The sequence below is a fragment of the Strongylocentrotus purpuratus genome, unplaced genomic scaffold (genome assembly GCF_000002235.5).
Source record: "Strongylocentrotus purpuratus isolate Spur 01 unplaced genomic scaffold, Spur_5.0 spur5_scaffold_1, whole genome shotgun sequence".
Lineage (NCBI taxonomy): Eukaryota > Metazoa > Echinodermata > Echinoidea > Camarodonta > Strongylocentrotidae > Strongylocentrotus > Strongylocentrotus purpuratus.
The window spans coordinates 15,086,087-15,105,775 of NW_022145594.1; the positions used below are offsets into that span (position 1 = coordinate 15,086,087).

The window sequence follows — 19,689 nt, forward strand, 5'->3', positions numbered from 1 at the left end:
CGAGTTTCAATGATTGTTGTAACAATTATTATTAATCAAAGGAAAAGTCTCTCATATCCGTTGCAAATAGGAATAAAGATGAGTCGCACGTCCTAATTTATGAACCAACATGCATTCAATCACCTGTATACATCATAAACAAATATAATTTGCATACATGTAAACATGCACAGCTACTTTCATGTCAAAGGAAATTAATTGATGTAAATCAAATAAGTGATTGATATATTGAGATAGGTAGTATCATGAGGAATGAAAACCAATTAGACTAAGAGAGAACTATATGTATGCATATTTATTATAAATAGAGTGTGTTTCTTTGTCATAGTGAATGGGGCGATTTATTTCAAGCACTGCTGGGTATATTTTAAACCTTTCTTTTTTTTGCATACTTTCTATGAAGTAATAAACTCTATTTAATCACAATTCTCAGCTGTATTTCGACAAGAATCATTCTTGTGAATGAATACAATAAATTGTATAAAACCACGCACGGAATTAACAGTATTTGTCTGATTGTAATGCATTACAAATGTATATGAAACTTCTAATATGCCGTCTTTAGTAATGTTTTGAATTATTATTATTTACTGATACTACTACGATTGCTTTTCATATTCTTCTTCTTCTTCTTCATCTTCTCTTTCTTCTTCTTCTTCTTCTTCTTCTTCTTCTTCTTCTTCTTCTTCTTTTTCTTCTTCTTCTTCTTCGTCTTCTTCTTATTTTTATTGATGGTATTATCATTATTATTATCAAAATAAGTAGTTTAAGATTCAAGATTTCATATTAAACCCAAACATTTACTCATTAATAATGTTTTGTAGATAATCAGAAGAACAAAATGTACAATATACGAAATCAGAATAAGAATGAACATTATTATACTAAATAACAACATACAAACATATACAATTTTTAGGGCAAATCTTATCTCATTCCAATAAATGTTGATTTTAGTACCAGTTAAGTTGAATAGAAACATGATCGGTGCAAGTTACACAAAATACACAAATGATAAATAATTGGTTCTAAGAAATTATTTGGAAGAGTGAAATGTTTCATGAGACAATTGATATTCATTGAATCTACATTAAAATATTTATATAAGAAATCTTAGAAGTGATACGATCCTACATAACGAAAGTGAATATTCAAACAAAAGATGACGACATCACTTTAAAATAACAAAATAAAAGTTGAAAAAAATCACACCAGACATTATGGATTGAATTAACAGGGGTTAATGTACAAATGATTATATACCTACCAATATGTAAAAAGCTGAACTAAGTGACCTGTTTTATTGCGGTAAATTACACTAAGATTAAAGATATAGTTTTAGAACAAGAAAGAGCAGTTTAATAAGGATGCTGAAAATATATAGTTCAAAAGCATTCAAAGCATTCATATATTCCATCAGAAATGGAATAATAAACTGAAATGATACTTTGTTTAGAGTGGCATACATTCTAAAAATATCATTATTGTAGTACGAAAACAATTAGTATTGGATTGTATTTACAATCGGAATTACGTTTTTAGATAAATTAACTTCTAGTAGTAGTAGTAGTTTATTGATAACGTTAATATTGTTGTTCTGATTTTAGTAATTTAAAATGATAATCATATACATGGAATCAAGTTTCATTTTGAAGCAGACTGTTGTGTGTGCTAAGAAAATTATGTCTGAACAAAATTATTAACCATTTGACCCCTATTCCAAGTCAGGTATATCAGTGTAAATATCCTCGTCACTCATCCTGTTCAGGGAGAGATAATCCTGGCAATAAAAAGGGAGATCAATATATATGTGTCATCTTTGGTATAATTACAATAGGAAAGTACTTCAGTATCATTACGAACATTCAATGTAAACTTACATAATTAAATCATTGGTGATTTTTTTTATAAAAAAACATTTTCCAAATATAAAAACGCGATTAGATTTTTAACAAATATGCCAAAAAAGGGCATAAACGGCTGACAGTATGAATTGATGTTGGAATTTTATTCCTTCTGATATATAATAGAAAATCACTTATTAAATGGTACGTAAAGTGCTATAAATAATGTGTCAAGCCCCACTGGTAGTATTTCTATTAAGTGGTGTCCTGAACAAATAAACTAACAAGGAAGGGGGAAAGAAGGAAAGGAAGACAGTAAGTTGTCATTATTTTATACAAGTTTCAACGAATACGATTCATTTCAAATATAATAACCACGGTAATGAATTTAGTTTCATTTTTGGAGATTACTAAAAATTGATGTATATATGTGTGGGAGTGTTGATATGCACCTTTGCAAGTCAAAACAGTCAGATGGGAGACAGTTGCAACAAACGGAAGTGAAAGCTCATGAAACTTGAATAGCTCCCACTCATGAAGATTATTTGTGGGAGATCTTTAGGAGCTCCATGAATTGACCTTGTGCCACAACTGTCTCTCTCTTCTATTTGTTTTGTTCCAAATTATGGCCTAGTAGCGGTATCAGTTCAAATGGGGAGCGGGGGGGGGGGGAGGTTTGAGCAACAGTGAACTATCCCCCGCCCCGTCAAAAAAGGAACGAATAAACGAATAGCCCTAAAACACAAATATATATTGCTGTTGAATGAATATAAGTGCTGCACATATTGAAAATAAAAGCAAATACTCCAGAATCCCCAATAAGACTGTATAAAAGACAGGCTATTATTATTATTGTAGTAGTAGTATTATCCCGCCCAAAGTATGTTTTATTAGACTTACATTTGAACCCTCGAGAATCCAACCAATTTTGATGTGCATGTCATGAAAGGTGCTGCGTTGCTTTATGTCCGTCTTCCAACAGTCTGAAATTATGTTGAACCTGTCCATATAGATTCACAGAAAAGTATCAATGCTTTTGTTTAGTAGTTCAAAACATTATTTGACACACCAAACGCAGGTTGTTTAAGTGTTTTTTTTTTCCATTGTATTCCCACCCAATACTGTAAACCAGTAACACGAAAAAAGCTCGTACACTCAGGGCGCACATGTTCTGTTTAAGTGCTGAACCCCTCCCCCCTCCCACCCCCACCCCCAACCAACCCATCACTATACAAATATATAAACTAAGAGCCACAGAAACAAACTGTAGCTAATAGTTTTTATCTAAGCATTTGTTGTGTGTAAAAAGGCACTGTAAAATAGACCTTGCTTTTTATTTTGTTATTACGGTATCATGAGCTATTAGCAAGTCATGAATCACCACTGCGTCCCCGCTATATTGCATGTTTCTCCCTTACATGGTTAATGTGCGAATCTTATTTATTCCTTATGTACTATTCTCAATATCTAGCTGACACATAGAAAAAGGGTGAAATTAGCCAATATTGGGTGAAACAAGAACAAATTAACAATTATTTTTTTGGGATGAAACCAGTTATATTTGGGTAATTTTTATCCAATTTAGAGAACATTTAACTTTGCTTTTTGATAAATTTTGCCTAATATAGTGAAGCCTTTTTTCAGACAAACATGCATGTCCCCTCCCCCTCCCACAGATATCGGGTACAAATGAATCAATTGTTTTTAGAGTGAACATTTCTGATTGCAGTAAATAAAAGAGTTCCCATTTCCACTCCTCGTGATTTATTTTGTCACGCAGCTTATTTATATCTTTAGATAAAATTGAGAATCGTTTATTTTTAAAATACGTTGAAATGACAAACGGCGTTTCCCTGAAGTAATCATGAATGCGTGCTTTACTGTTACCTCTAAATAGTCAACAAATATTCTTAACAATGAAGATAACAGTGTCTCCCTTTAAGGTTCTTACTCCTATACATCATTAAATTAAAAGTTTCGCTTTCTGCCAGATAGCTCAAACCTAAGTAGATGGATTTTCCAATAGAGTCTTCAACACTGGTTGAAGGGCTTTAGAGAGAAAGAGAGAGAGAGAGAGAGAGAGCTCAATGTGACAGAAGCTATTTTCGTCTAAGAGATAGAAACACATGACAAATAACCACACCAGATACGATTTAAACATAACCCGCACCAAATATAACTGGTTTAATCCAATTGCTTTTTTTCAACTCATGTTGCTTCTGTTTCCACACAAACACATCGTGGGTTTTTATTATAGAAACATAACTTATGATAGATTTACACCTGACTTGTACAGTGATATGTGTCGAGTGCGGCCATCAATGTAGCAGTACAGTATTTACCATAGATAGCATCATCCTAGGCTTTTTGTATTATTTAGAGGAAACATAAATTATATATCTTAATGTATAATATATTACTTTATTTTCATTCATCAATAAGAATAACAAGCTGGGTTCTAGTTATTATATATAATTAGACACACGTTACCTAAAACGAAAATCAAAAGTCAATATATAAAGTAAAGAACAAACCAAAAAATGAAGGTGTTAGGATGCGGAGATGGCTACTTACAGATCTTCACCACAATGTAGCGGCCTTCTCATTATATATCCATTCGTGATTCGTTCTTTCAGTTCGCTGTCACTTACACCTGGATATGGTTGAGCACCTGATGAATAACAACGAAACTGAAATATCATTTTCAAGAAGAAAATTCAAGATGAAAATAGAAATTCACCTTGGAGAAGTTCAAAAGACACATTTTGGATTAATGTAAGATTATATCAGATATGAGAAAATCATACATTTGTCATAGCTTTGCAACAGCAGCGTAAACATAAACAAAATATATAAATGATGATAATTCTTGCAGGGGCTCAAATTGTTTTGGCAAAGAAAAGTCATAACTGTTCTAACAAGGCTATAACAAGACCCTGTGTGCCACATATCTAACTCCTTCAAGCTAGATAGGGATACCAATTTGATAATTTGGTGTTGGGTATGGGTAGGTGCCCTAGACACAACTTGAGAAGCTCTATTAGATATGAATGTTCAGTTTGGCAACACGTCGATCCCTATGGAGTAGGGACGGGGAGGAAAACAGACAAGGGAAGTTACATCCCGATTGTGCTACATAGCATTGATACTAAATAAATGTTAGTGTGTGGTACATTAATCATCAATAGACAAGGGCTATCAGGCCTATCGTAACGAAAATTCAAACTCTAACCAAACATAATCTTAATCATACACCCAAACCCTAACCCTACCCCGACCTTTCCGATACGCATAATGTAGGACCATCTTAACTACAAACCATCCTTCCTTCGGTAGGGTATATGGTCATAACGATAGGAAAACGGTGTGGAGGTTAACATGCCAATCAACCAGGATGAGACTAGTGTACTTGGAAAAGAAAAGGAAATGAAAACGGATTGGAAGAAGTAAACTGAAAGGAAGAAGAAAATGTTAAGGAAGGGGAATAACATTTCCTTGGTATTCTCACCAAGGGTAACAAGCTCCCAAAGAAGAACCCCATATGACCAAACATCACTCTCTGTCGAACATGTACCGGTCAGCATGGCCTCAGGTGAGAGCCATCGATGTATCATCTGAAAACAAAATATAAACTATTATATATATATATATATATCAATGTTAATAGATTGTTATTATCTCTTTATTGTAACCAAAACTGGAGGTTGGATTTCAAATACAAGCAAGATTACAAGCATAAATACAGTGCGTCCCATTATACAAAAAGAAACCGAGAATTATCGATGTTTCATCATAACTTCATCACGATTGTAATCAGTAAATGACACTCTTCTTTCATTTGATGTAACTGATATGATGCTTGATGCATATACCACACATGAGTGAACAAAATAAAATCAATTTGATCAAAGAGTACCAAAAAGTCATTTGAGGAGTGATATCTGAATTTAAAAAAAAAAAGTCACATTCATAGAAAGTTCACTGTCGGCACTTACATATGACACCTCAATCAGGAAATATGTGCTAGAAATAATAAAGTTCTGTTTGTTGAAAGCAATGCTTGCATTTCCATAATTATATTTAGCAAATTCGTTTTCACTGGCTGCCGGCCATTTATTAATTATAATAAGTTATGATAAAACATCGATAATTTTTTTTTCGTGGAATGCACTTTATATAGGTGTATGTATGAGATAAGACATTTTTTTTTAATTTGTGAACTTTTTTTCTTTTTAATGGTAGCAATAATGTACAGATAGTCAAGACAAGACACTGTCAAGTCTGATACGTGAACAAATACATACCAAACTTGCTTCGACTAAATTATTACATATAATATAAATCAAATCAAAGTAAACTCATGAGTAAAATATTTCAAAATGATTGTACATAAAGTCAGATTGAATTGGGGTATGAGTATCAACCAAATGAAAAGTTTATAATGTAATGTTAAACATAGGTCCAACACATAACATAGATTCAGAATCGAGTGATGGTATGGTGTATCTTCTGTCGAGAGACAGAAGGATGTTAACTCATATTCATGTCATAGACTTACACACATGTAATTGATTGAATGCAGTTGTCACCTAACCCCCCCCCCCCCAAAAAAAAAAAAAAAAAAAAAAAAAGTGAGTGTGGAGAAAGAAATTTAAGCAAACCTAAATGTTCAATCGTTTGACTTAGATTTAGCCCTATGTCGAATAAAGGGAATAATGTGAAAGAATGAAAGAGAGGGAGAGAGATAGGGAGACACACGCACACACACACACACACACACGCACACACAAACACAGTGTGCGCACTCAAAAGTTTTAACTTTGCAGCAAAAAACTAACCCAACGGTGACTGACCCGATTATTGATTTTAAGTCGAGAAACAACTTTAAGATGTGTATCAAGACAATTACCCTCTGGACAACCACCCCCGGAAAATTATCACCCAGAAAACTACCCCAAGGGCAATAACTTCCCGGAGAAATACCCCACAAATTCACCCCCCCCCCCACCCCCGTCGGATAACAAAGGACAGTCACCCCAGCAAGAGATCAGATCCAGTTTGGCCAGTACGATTTTACTATTTCAAACCACGGTTCCTCTAGGCAAAACTATCGTTGTAGATGGTACAATTGACCAGTGCAATATTTCAATATATATTCCACTTTTTGACAATATTCGAACGAAAATATTGGGATCAGTTCCTTTTTGTTTCCTTAAACGACTATAAGCATAGGAAACGATTGGAATAAACATTTTTAACATACTGGTAATCAACCTGTTATTTCAGCTTTATCATCTAGCGCCATCTCTCGATTGGGTAAGTTTTAGATTGAATAAAAGGGTGATGCAATATTGTTGTGTTTCCAGAGAGGAAATGAAAATGATACTTAATTAAGTAATATGAAATAATATAATATATTGTATAACATATTGAATTACAATGTAATTACACTGTAAGCATCTGTAATGTATACAATTTGAAGTATGGTTATATGAATCTCGATACAGTAAGAAAGGAACAATTGTTCGGCATGTTATTCTTATCCATGAAAGAACAAAAAAGAATGGAAGAATAAGGTCGAATGCACATTGATTCATGGTGTATTATATTTCATATATTGGTTTACTTTGTTCCAAGATATCAAAGAGCCTTTTAATTTTTCGACAGCAAGGGATCACAATGTAACCCTCGTTCTGTTGTCACTTTAGACTAGCATTCTGGGATGCTATTGAGTATGTTTAAGTTGGGTAAAATTTTCAAATTATCAGTCGCAAAATACTGCAAGACGATGTATTAAAATAGGGAAATCATAAAGAGCTTGGAAATTAATTTGAAATCACAAGTATATAATGAACATAGATGATATCAGAGCTACAAGTTCAAGGGTTCTGATACTATTTTGCTTCAGCTAAAACGCCACCAATGTCTATTATTCTTGTCGTAATCGTTCAGAAATGTATAAAACACGTTGATAAATATTCATTCCGACACCATCTAAAATATTTTTAATTCAGGAGAGATTTCATTGTATACTTAACTTTGATGTCTGGGTGATGCCAGTCAAACCGTGGTCTGCTATTTTACAATTTTTTTTTTTCGACAATAGGACGTTGCTGGCACGCAGATTACCGTGAGCGATATGTTCAGATGATAAATTCGAGTACATAATATAATTTATAAATCATAAGCAATAATGGAATGACATAGTTGGTCTGCAAGAACAGTGCACAGGCAAATAGATTAATGTGTCCCATATGATGTATTGTAGCCTGATAGCATACAATGATAAAATATTACCCAAACTATAAATATATCGTTTGTTTCGTCCCCTTTAACTTTGCTAATGAGAAATTATTGTGACTTTCAACAAAATCGATAAGTGACAACATCATATTTTAAAGAAATTATATGTATAGCGAGAAGGAGAGAACTGCCGTTAATACGATTTATACCAGAAATTAACTAAGGGTAACCTTTTGTTGCGGGATTCGAATGGGTGAACTAAATTTCCCCTTTTTTCAATTTTAGTAAGCTATTTTTTGTTCATCATGTTTGCAAGAAGTGATTGAATTTAAATATATTCCGTTGATTGTTTGGTCTCATCGGTGATTTTGGTGTCAGCGACAACCTCTTAAATTGGAAAAATGGCAGTTAAACAACTTGACATTCGAGTGCACCAAGGAGTTATTTGGAAATATTCAACTTCAAGATGATTTAACTTTGCATTTTAATTCCCCTTCTGTGAGGACGGGAATGCCATACCCTTCGCAATCTGCCAGGCAAACGTGAACAGGTCTGATTCCTTCACCCTTCTTACAACGGAGCGAACATTGGCGTAAACCCGGTACGATGATCGCGTCTTGCCTGCATTAGTCTGTAGGTACGTCAGAAGAGTGCCGTAAAGAACGTACTCATAAACGATGAAAGCTGCAAAGAGAACCAATGGGTGCTACTGATTAATTTAATATCAGGAAATATGCAACAGGTGGCAGAGAAGGTAATATTTATCAAAGTGGTTACCGAATGAAATATATTAAAATAGTTATAACTTTTTTGAAGTTCCTTGTGGTTGCCCTCGCTCTCCAAGAAACGTATTTTAGGTGCTTTTCCTTCTGTTGCTGGAAGGTTGTGGACAAATTTACCCACCTCCCTAATAAACAGCTGTGGAACTGGAACTCTTTAAGAAACTTCTGTATGACTTAATTTTGTATTAGGGAGCCCGGATAAGTATACGTTTATATTGGGTACCTGGTAGGAATTTATTCCTTGAAATGCTAGAGTGCCGTATGGCAGCCGTGCTAAAGCCAGGGTAATAATCGAGGGCGCCAGGAGGGTAAAATCTGACTGACATGAGCGCTATACAAGAACCCACTATTATTATTATTATTATTATTATTATTATTTATATTGGCTTCAATGGTGCTCTCCCCTTTTTTTAAGCGGTCCTTATAGTATGATATGGAGCGTATTGTGAATCGCTTTGTAACCCCGCAGGGAAAGAACGGTATTATCAAAAACTCGGTGTATCGGATAACATGGGTATGTACAGGATGTGACGCCATAATGGGTAATGACAGAATGGAACGTCAATATTAGTTTTACTAATACTGTTATAACTAGTATTAGAAGGGTTATTACTATTACTAGTTGAGTGATAGTATCAATCATTTATATGAATATTATCATCATCATCATTGCCATTATCGTAATAACTGTGAAAAGAGTTGTTAGAATTAGATAATACTAATAATACTATTAATAACCTAGGCTTCCTTAGCGCATTTCATCTTCTGAGAAAATAACAATGCGCTTTATGATATTAATACAACAAAATTACACATAACTACTAATTCATGAACTAAACAAATATCAAAATAAGGACAAGATTAATAATAATCAATCATCATAAACATCAATTATATATAAAGTAACCACTTCTCACATACCCTGTTCCACGCAGCAACCAAGGCATTTGACTAGATTGATGTGATCAGGAAGCACCCATAAATCAGTGACAGCTTCCAGGAGGTTATCTTCAACACCGTCTATACCTGGATCGGGATAGCATAGAAATGATAGTGGAAAAGGTTATGTACCCTCCTTACTCGAGGTCTTCACAAAAGTGAACAACATGAACATGGTTATGTGTGAAATTGGGTTTTTGTGGACGTGTTTCAATCAGATACGATTATTTGTTTACGTCAGGGGATTGACCTTCAACGTCACTATCTAAATGTCGTGACAAAGTTTCGAACCGGGACCGCCTGAGCCATTTTGTAGGCGAAGACAGAGAGCTGATCAAGTGAACGTGCTACTAGACCAACTCACATCTTTATAACAAGGCAATCAAATGTGACGAATAACAATAATTTCATGAACACGAATAAATACCTCAATTGGGATATCTAAAGGCTATCATGGAACATGTTTTGTTGCATGCTTTAAACCGAGTATCAGGCCGAAAATGAAGGGGTACGATTCAGCAGAGAGGGAAAGACATAAGTTTCTGTGTAATATACACCTTTCACACGTCATTTCACACACTAAACAATTCAAAATTAAGATTTGTAAAGACAAACGATAGACATTAAGGCAAAAGTAAAACCTATGCAAAAACTAAATTAAATAAATATTTATACATTTTCATATTTACAAAATTAACATTTACAAGTAAGAATTGATGTTTTCCCTTTAGAAATAAGCATTTTTGTAATATACCGTTTTGTAGACAGGGCTATATCTATCATTGCAATGATTAAACCGATGAACAAGCACTTGAAATGTGGTAAACTTCGTACAACCAACACATAGGAAATTCTACCTGGTAGGATTCATACCAACCAAATCATTATCGCAATAATTTTGAGAAACAGACGTACCAGACAAATCTCTCACGGCTGCTTCGATCTTCTTCTTTTCTTTTCCAGGCACCCCTCTTTTCTCTCCTCTCCAAACTTGTCCGAAAGGGAGAGCGCCGATTGGCCCGATCTGTGAGTAGAATCGAATGTTTTTTGACGGTACGCTGGCACCGACCTGTTTCGCAGTAAGATCTCGTTCTGTGGAGGTCTGTAGAGAGAAGAGACGGGAGCAACATCTGAATTACTTGGTCCCCTTGTAAAGTATGGTATTATTATTTCAGTTCAGTTCAGTTCAGTTCATTTTATTCAAAACCATACAAAGCATGATATAATCTGTTACATAAAAAAGAGACTGGTAATAGTACATCAATCAACATATTCTAACTTGATTACATCATAAACTGAACGGTTTTAGGACGTCTTTAGAAGCTAAGCTTGTGAGCGGGGCCCTATAACAAAATACATACATTTACAGTAAAAAGAATGTTACGTATGATTATACAATGGATGAAAATACTAAGCTACAGAATATAGAACATACAAATACTCTCTGACACACACACACACACACACCACACACGCACATCACCATACACAGCAAACACACTGACGAGTAGGTCCTTAGTGGTCAAAAAGCATTTCAGAATGAGAAATTACTAAGTTGCGAATACAAATTATGTCAGTCTTTCAAGCAGGTACGTTTTAGATAAACTTCTAAACCTAGAAAGAGTTGTACTATTTGTTATATCATCAGGCAGACTGTTCCATTCTTTAATGCAAGATATATGGAAAGAGGTCAGAGTGACATTTGTTCTTGCAAAAGGCTGTCGAATAAGACACCTTTGACGTGTATTATAATTATGAATTTGCGAGTTCTGACGGAACGATTTATCACGATGGCAACGAATTGAAATGCATCTATATTAAAGGGAAAATGTATACATAAATGAATACATAAATAATTAAATGAATATAGATAAACAGACTTCCTTTGAGTTCAAAGTCTTTGTTTATTCTTTTCCTATTAACAATACCTCGGAATGTGTCTACATGTGAGCGTAATAAGCTTTAGTTATCCCTCGATTGTACGTCATGTACGAAATCATGTACGGAGAATTGTACCCTTTTTTCTGTTGGGGGATTTTTTGTTGTTGTAGGTATCATTACAGACCTCCAATGGTGCCAGCCGTATTTAGTATTAAAAACATATTTATATTAGGTAAGCAATTTGTGAGAATATTGGAACTGGCACGTATATCTTTAATTGATATCAAGTAATTTTGATTGGAATGGTTACAACATTTTTATTTGTGGTCACCGTTTAAATTCAATTCAATTCAATTTATTAATTGAAGCTTAAGAGGTAACAGAACAATATGTTATTAATCAACACAATTATTTGGGCTTTTAGCATTCAGACGGAGGAGTGACATAGTATAAATATAATTCAATCAATGGTAGATTACTGTTTAAAGATACAGTTGAGTAATATTGGTCATGCGATTGCATTGTGAAAGAAATGTTGTGGAATAGATCAGAACAGGTTGGTCATGTTATTACTCATTTATCATTCTGGTGTGTACTACAATGTTGTGGAATCATCAACATGATTCGAAATTTGGCCAAGTCTTGATAGAGGTAGCAAGCACTGTACACAGAAAGATGGATATGGGACTACACAGACATGCGGCATAACAATGCGGCCAATTTTGTAAAGCTGTTAGATGTCATATTTAGAATATGAAGGCATCTAAAGAGCCATGCTTTTCAGGGAACATTTTGTTTTACTCATGTTCTTCCACACTTATTTGTAAGTATGACTTCTAAATAAAAAAGGCAATGGATATCATATTTATTTATCCAAAATATGTTTAATTTCAATGTTAATAATTTGCCAATATCAATTTTCCTATTCAAACGAAAGAAGTTATACATGGTCCAATATAATCATATTATCATATAAATAGTTCAATGGATAAATATTAGAAGTACATTGAATGAATAACCATGACTGAGTAGGAAAGAAGGTAGAAGATAAACCATAATGAACACATTCACTCATTTCCACATACAAAACTAGCATTCAGTAATCAGGTAATGAAACATGATACATTTATTGAAACGAAAACAATTACATACATTTAAAAAACATTTAGAGGGCACAGGCATAAGTGTAAAATATGAGGAGCAGATTTTGCATTTAATTAAAGCCATCGTTTAAATCGTTTAACAGAATGGCAACCAAGGGTGGGAAAGAGAAGAAGAGGAAGGCAGAAGAGAAGATGGAGAGATGACCTAACATCATACATGGGAACAACCGCTTGGACTAGGACAGCTAGAGACAGAAGAGAATGGAAATTTCATGAGGAGGGCTTTGTCCAACGTCTGGATGAACTATAGCCTGATAGATAGATAGATAGATAGAAACAATATCGAATCATGAAGTATTTCATTCTTCGATCGGAGAAGTGGTTCCTTATGTATAAGTGATTGTGCACAGACGGCACCTATAGTACCAGTGATGACCTGGAGAAGCTGAAGCACTTCAAGAGGATATAATATCAGATACAAACTCCACACATTCTTGCAAGCACCAAAGCTTCTTCAAGTACAATTTGAGCAGTGAGTTATGAAGAGACTAATGAGAACATTTCAACTGAGATCTCTTTCACATCTGCCTACGACTAGTTAAATGGAACTTGTATGTTTTCGATTAATTGGAGGACTTTCGATCAAGGTGGATTTATCACATCTCTTGAAGGTATAGACCAGTTCTGGTCATGCGATTGCATTGTGAAAGAAACGTTGTGGAATCGATCAGATAAGGTTGAACATCTAGCATTAGTGTGTACTGCATGGTTGTGGAATCATCACAATTATAAGAAATTTAGCCCAGTCTAGGTAGAGTTATAAGCACTGTAAACAGAAAGATGTATATGGGACTACGGGATATCTATCCAGGCCGGATAGATCTGATAATTAACCAAATGTATCAATTAGTAGGCGGTTTCCCGGCAAAAATTGTATCATCACGTATTAGTTAAAAGGTATTTTTTCACATGATTGGTAATAAGAGCTTCCATTTCATTGTTTGAGAGGGGGCGTTTCCAAAACTGGTATGTACCTTTAATAAAGTGATCTGGAGTCATCATTTTACTGTATTTTCACTAAAGGCTTCATTTTTTTTTCTCGCAAAAGGCAATACTTTTCATGAATTTAATTGGGTCAACATTTGTGAGGAGAGTGGAGGGACTCCAAGAGGAGCAAGAAGGGTATAGCACTAGCATGTATGTTTAGATAATTTTACAAGACTCCTTTACCCCATTAAATGCTATTCCACGTTTTGAAGAACACCTCGTCATGGAAAAAAAACTCTTGTCATTACTCTGTTGAGTTTTACTTGCATTAGTATTGTCAAGCGCTTTGATATAAATCTCATATGAAAAGCGACACATAAGTAAAAGTTTTATATTATTAAATATTAAACACAATCGTGAACAGTTTTCTAGAAATTTTTTCTAAGTATGGAAAAAAAAATATTTTGGCGCAATTTATATTATAACAAATCATTAACAAATTAAGATTTTGTCCAAAATGTTATGTACAAAATCCCCTAACCTATTGAGTGATATATCATCTCGTGGAAAATTAATGTTCTTTCATTTGACATAACACACAGTGTAAAATGAGGTTCTTTAAAAGAATAATTCTCAAAAAATGGAAGAGTAGTTGTAGATGGCCGCCTTTTTTCCCTGTCGCTTTTGGTCGAGGACCTCTCCTTAAAAAGTATGCATGGAGGCACGGGCTTGGGGGCGCTAGCCCCCCTCCCCCCAAACAAAAAACAATATTAAATTGAACCATGACGTATTTTCACAAGTAATCTTTAAATGTTCGTGATATCACATGATTTTCAACAAAATGCTATAGTTTCTCCATTATTTCTTGCAACCTGACCCATTCCCAAATAGCCAGGAATAGCATATGTTTGTTTTTATAGTCACTAAGGGCCTTATAGTGGCCCCTAACAGTAACATGAATTCCTTTCCAGAAGCTACTCTGCAAAGCACTGTCTGGAGATAACATGCTACCCACCACTCGGGCTGAGCATGCACAGATTTGTGAACGAGCGTTCCATACTTATATCATGTAACACTGCACATATACCGTTAAGGGGCCCAGTGGGGGAAATTGAATTCAGACAAGATTAAGAGTAGAGAACGGTACAACGAATCGTCATCTTTCTCTAATAATTTAACAAAACGGCAAAGCTTCCGCGCTTCGCGGGGGAGGGGAGGGGGGGGGGGGGGAACTGAATTCAGACAAAGACACAATAAAACGATTCGTCTTCTTTCTTTAATAATTAAATGAAACTTGAAAGCTTCCGCGTTTCGCGCGGGATGAGCGAAAATGAATTCAGACAAGGATTAATAGTATTAGTTTATTGAAACGTCAAAGCGAGTCGAGAACGGTTCAACCGTACAATGAAAATGAATGATTCGTCTTCTTTCTCTAATAATTTAATGAAACTTGAAAACTTCCGCGTTTCGCGCGGGATGGGCGAAAGTGAATTCAGCCAAGGGTTAAGAGTCGAGACCTGTACAATGAATCGTCTTCTTTCTCTTATATTTAAATGAAACGTCATAGCTTCCGCGCTTTAAGTGGGAGGGGCGAAACAATAATTAAGAATCGAGAACAGTACAATGGATCGTCTTCATTCTATAATAGTTTAATGAAGTGTCAAGGCTTCCGCGCTTCCCGCGAGAGGGGGGAAACTGAATTCAGACAAGAACACGATACAACGAATCGTCTTCTGTCTCTAATAATTAAATAAAACGTCATAGATTCCGCGCTACGCGCGAGAGGGGCGAAACAAGAATTAAGAATCGAGAAAATTACAACGGATCGTCTTCTTTCTCTAATAGTTTAATGAAGTGTCAAGGCTTCCGCGCTTCGCGCGGGAGGGGGAAAAATGAATTAAGACAAGAACACGATACAACGAATCGTCTTCTTTCTCTAATAATTTAATAAAACGTGAAAGCTTCAGCGCTTCGCGCGGGATGAGCGAAAACGAATTCAGACAAGGATTAAGAGTAATAATGAATTGAAACGTCAAAGCTTCTGCGCTTAACGCGGAGGGGGGGGGGGGGGGACTGAATTCAGACAAGGATGAAGAGTCGGGACCGGTACAATGAATTGTCTTCTTTCTCTAATAATTAAATTAAACGTCATAGCTTCCGCGCTTTGCGCAGGAGGGGCGAAACAAGCTTTAGGAGTCAATAACAGTACAACGGATCGTCTTCTTTCTCTAATAAGTTAATGAAGTGTCAAAGCTTACGCGCTTCACGCGGGAGGGGAAAACTGAAAAATAACTTAGTTCCTGGCCCCGGGTTTAAAGGGTAAAATTTGTAGACATTTGGACATTGGCATTTTTATATTTGTCGGTAATAATATTGGTGGCTCGTTTTGTCGGTAATCGGCGGCCTCTACACACTCCCCACCCCTCCCCTCCCCCACTGAAAAAGATCTAGCGACGCCCCTGATAACGACACAGTTTATACAATCGAGATAATTTTTGCAAGTACTACTGGTGAAGTACCGGACCACCGTCTTTGTGCATTGTGCGGCATCAAAGCATAATTTATACAACGTCTCACGACGTGACAGATCACTTTTCTCTAACTTCTAACTAATCAGAGGGCCCCCTTTTTTTTACCATGAAGTGCCGGTGGACATTAATGCGCCAAATTTAGTTCTCAAATTGCAAAAGATCCCTACTCTTGGAAGGGGTAGGAGAAAGCAATTTTACGTCATATAACTCCAGGAAGTGCCTGAAAATGCGTCTAATTTGGTTCTAAAATTGCAAATGCTTCTTACTCTGGGAAGGGGCAAGAACCTCCTCCCAGACCCACCCCCTGATTGGTCACTCCGCTCCCTCGCTGTTAAAGCCCCGTTCTGTTGCTTCAGCGTTTTACATATATTTCACCCCATGCCATTTTGTGCACCCCCCCCCCTCCCCCGGTAAGAAAATCCTGGATCCGCCACTGATGCCCATACCCCTTGAGCCCCTTGAACCCCACCGGGGCTTTGCCCCTAGACCCCACTTTGAAAAACGTAATTCAGCGGGGCCTGCATGTTAGAGTGGGGTGATTCGTTTTTGTTGTGTGTCAGCCCCCCCCCCCCCCCAAACGTTTTTGCTCATTACGCCACTGCATGGAGGTCCCATGAACACGTTAATACACAATTTCCTGTTAATGTAAAACCCCTTGGTATAGTCCTGTAAATAAGTGAGCATTCGTTTACGTTTGTATACAGAGCAATCTATACACAGAGATTGATTAGCTTAGGTTAACTCGGTCACATAATGGCATATAATATTTTGTTTTGTGTTTGCCCAATGAAGGAATATTCGCTATACTGTGCCCTACAGGAACCGGGTTGACTAAACTCTCCTATTCAATGGCTCTGTTTTTTCAATGCAAATAGCGCCATCCCTCCGAGTACTTTCCAGTGTTATAGCATACATTATGGTACAACTATTGGTTGGAAATGCCCCTCACTTTACGCATGCGTTATTTGTACTTCATCATTGATGATACAAACAAGCTGTACATGACATTGCATATGCCTACCCAGAACCTTTGGTGAGTGTATCATCAAGGAGCATATCTCTTTGGTATCATGCAGAATGGCGACATTGACATCAGAACTTCTCCTGACCGTGTTATTTTACAGTGTAAAAACAGGTATTTTATCTTCATTATTATCTTTCCTTTCTAGAATAGCGGACTACGAAACATCAGTCAAGTTGTCCACATTTACACATGTTGTGTGATTTTGGCCGTTAAATCAATGCGGGTCTGTGCGCGTCTGATTCACCACTCTCCATTCGACCGCGATTATGTGTACAGGCAGTGTTCTACTTAATGTTCTTTTTATTGTGATTCCCGAGCATCATTATTCAAATTTTACTGAGAGCTACAATGTTTTTTTTTAATTGTTTTCTTTACAATGACATGTAGAGATGCTGATGCTTAGCGAATAAATCTCCGGCCGGACTCTGAACAACAAGGATTCGCCCCCAAAAAATAGAACTTGGAGAAGATATTTGATTGGTTGAATAAAAGGGATCCATTACCAAATAAGGCTAGTCTTATGAATTATGCACGATAATACACATGCCACACATACGATAAACACATATGAATAATGATGAGTTCACCACTGATGATAGGTAATTGTCCGTCTGCATTACGCGATTAGTATATTTGCCAGAAAGCCCGGCGTACATCGGATAGGCTACACTCGACCCATTGCCTAAACAGGTTTTAATTCCTTAAAATGCAAGAGTGCCTGTAATCAGGTGGGCTGCATATAATACAGACCACCTTATATTTTTTTCGTTAAAATTGCCTTTGTTATTCTTCATTCTTTTTTTTCTTTTTTTTCTTTCTTATTTCGACCCACTTTTTTGTTAACAAGATTACTTGAAAATGGCACAATCAGATGCCTTGAAATTTGGCACACTTATGTTTAGGCATTTGGACAAAACACAGTTAGGTTTCCAACCTTGACTTTGACTGATGACGTCATCTAGGTGCCATTTTGTGAAATCTTATGAAAATCATCTCATGATCATATCTTCATAACCAAAAGTCATTTCTCATTCATATTTATCATGATCAAGGCGCGCGTCAGTGCGCGCACAAAATTTCGAAATGCTCCTAATCGTCTCAAATTCATTTTGCATACGTTCAAGGTCATTTTAACACAACATAGAATCACTATTTGTTTTTTTTTCATGGTATTTCCCATATTGTTTCCGAACAATATGATACCATGTTTATCTCTTTATGAACGTTTATAATGAGATGAGCGTCCATTTAAGACAAATGTCCGTGCGCGCGAGCTCATGTAATACATAGCATATATGGGCAAAAAATGCCTATACAAAATCCATCATAGCTCTTTGACTTGATCGGGGACCCCAAACATGTTTTTTTATATTTGAATAGAGTATGAGGCGGAAATATGATTTCATGTCTCATTTGGTAATTAAAATTATTCTGACGTCATCATATTGGCCTTCCAACTCATAATACGAATTTGCATTTTATGACGTCAGCATATTTATGGAAAATTGATTGTCTATCTGTAAATATTGATCGATTTTCTTTCAAATTTCGATATGTTGTAGCTAAGACAATTCTCTACAAGCTCAAACACCACCATTATTTCCATTTTGATGACGTCATTATAGTGAAAATTTCCATTAAAGGCCACATGTCAGAAATTTCTTAATTTGCATGTTATGCCTAATGAAGACGAATTTTGATCACATCATAAGTCTAGTCTACATGACATTGTTTTTGTAACAGTATCTCGCTTATTTTTGCACTATTTTGTCTCAAATGTTAGTTGGAACAGCCCACCTAAACTTGTTCCAAACAAGTATTACATGTCTAGTTATTATTATAATCGTGTTGTTGTTGTTGATTATGGTTGTGGGGGTGGCCGATGGTGTTCTTATCATCATTGCGTATTAAACTTATTAAACGTATTAAATCATTAACAACTTAGAAGAAGCTAGTTAATTATTGATTGTCCAATTCATTCTGTCAGAAATAAATGGACAGATTATAACTGTTCCGTTGGAGCTCAACACCATTGTTGACTTACCATGCAGCTGCCCTATCCGTCCAGAATCAACCATTGCAGTTCAATGGTACAGAAGCAGTAACTCAGATGTCTTCGTAAAGGATGGAAATGCCCTTGTGTGGGGGTACAAAGGAGGAACTGGTAGTTCACGGGGGTTTGGTATCAAAGATGACTTCTCCATGACTATATACGATCTAACCGTCCAACATGACCAGGACTTGTTTAGGTGTATTGTTTTTTCAGTCGGTGGGGCTGCTGCCTGTACACATGATGTTAAACTGGGCATATATGGTAAATATATTTTGATTTCAAATGATATTTCATTGCAATTT

At 35.8% G+C, this 19,689-nt stretch overlaps 1 long non-coding RNA gene across 1 annotated transcript; it reads right to left on the minus strand.

Moving 5' to 3' along the window:
* Positions 1 to 713: 713 nt before the first annotated feature.
* LOC105436989 lies at positions 714 to 4,498 on the minus strand. Its single transcript, XR_004062879.1, has 3 exons — positions 4,419 to 4,498; positions 2,745 to 2,844; positions 714 to 1,780 (listed from the first exon to the last, which is right to left on the minus strand). It is a non-coding gene; the product is annotated as an uncharacterized LOC105436989 (long non-coding RNA).
* Positions 4,499 to 19,689: the final 15,191 nt, after the last annotated feature.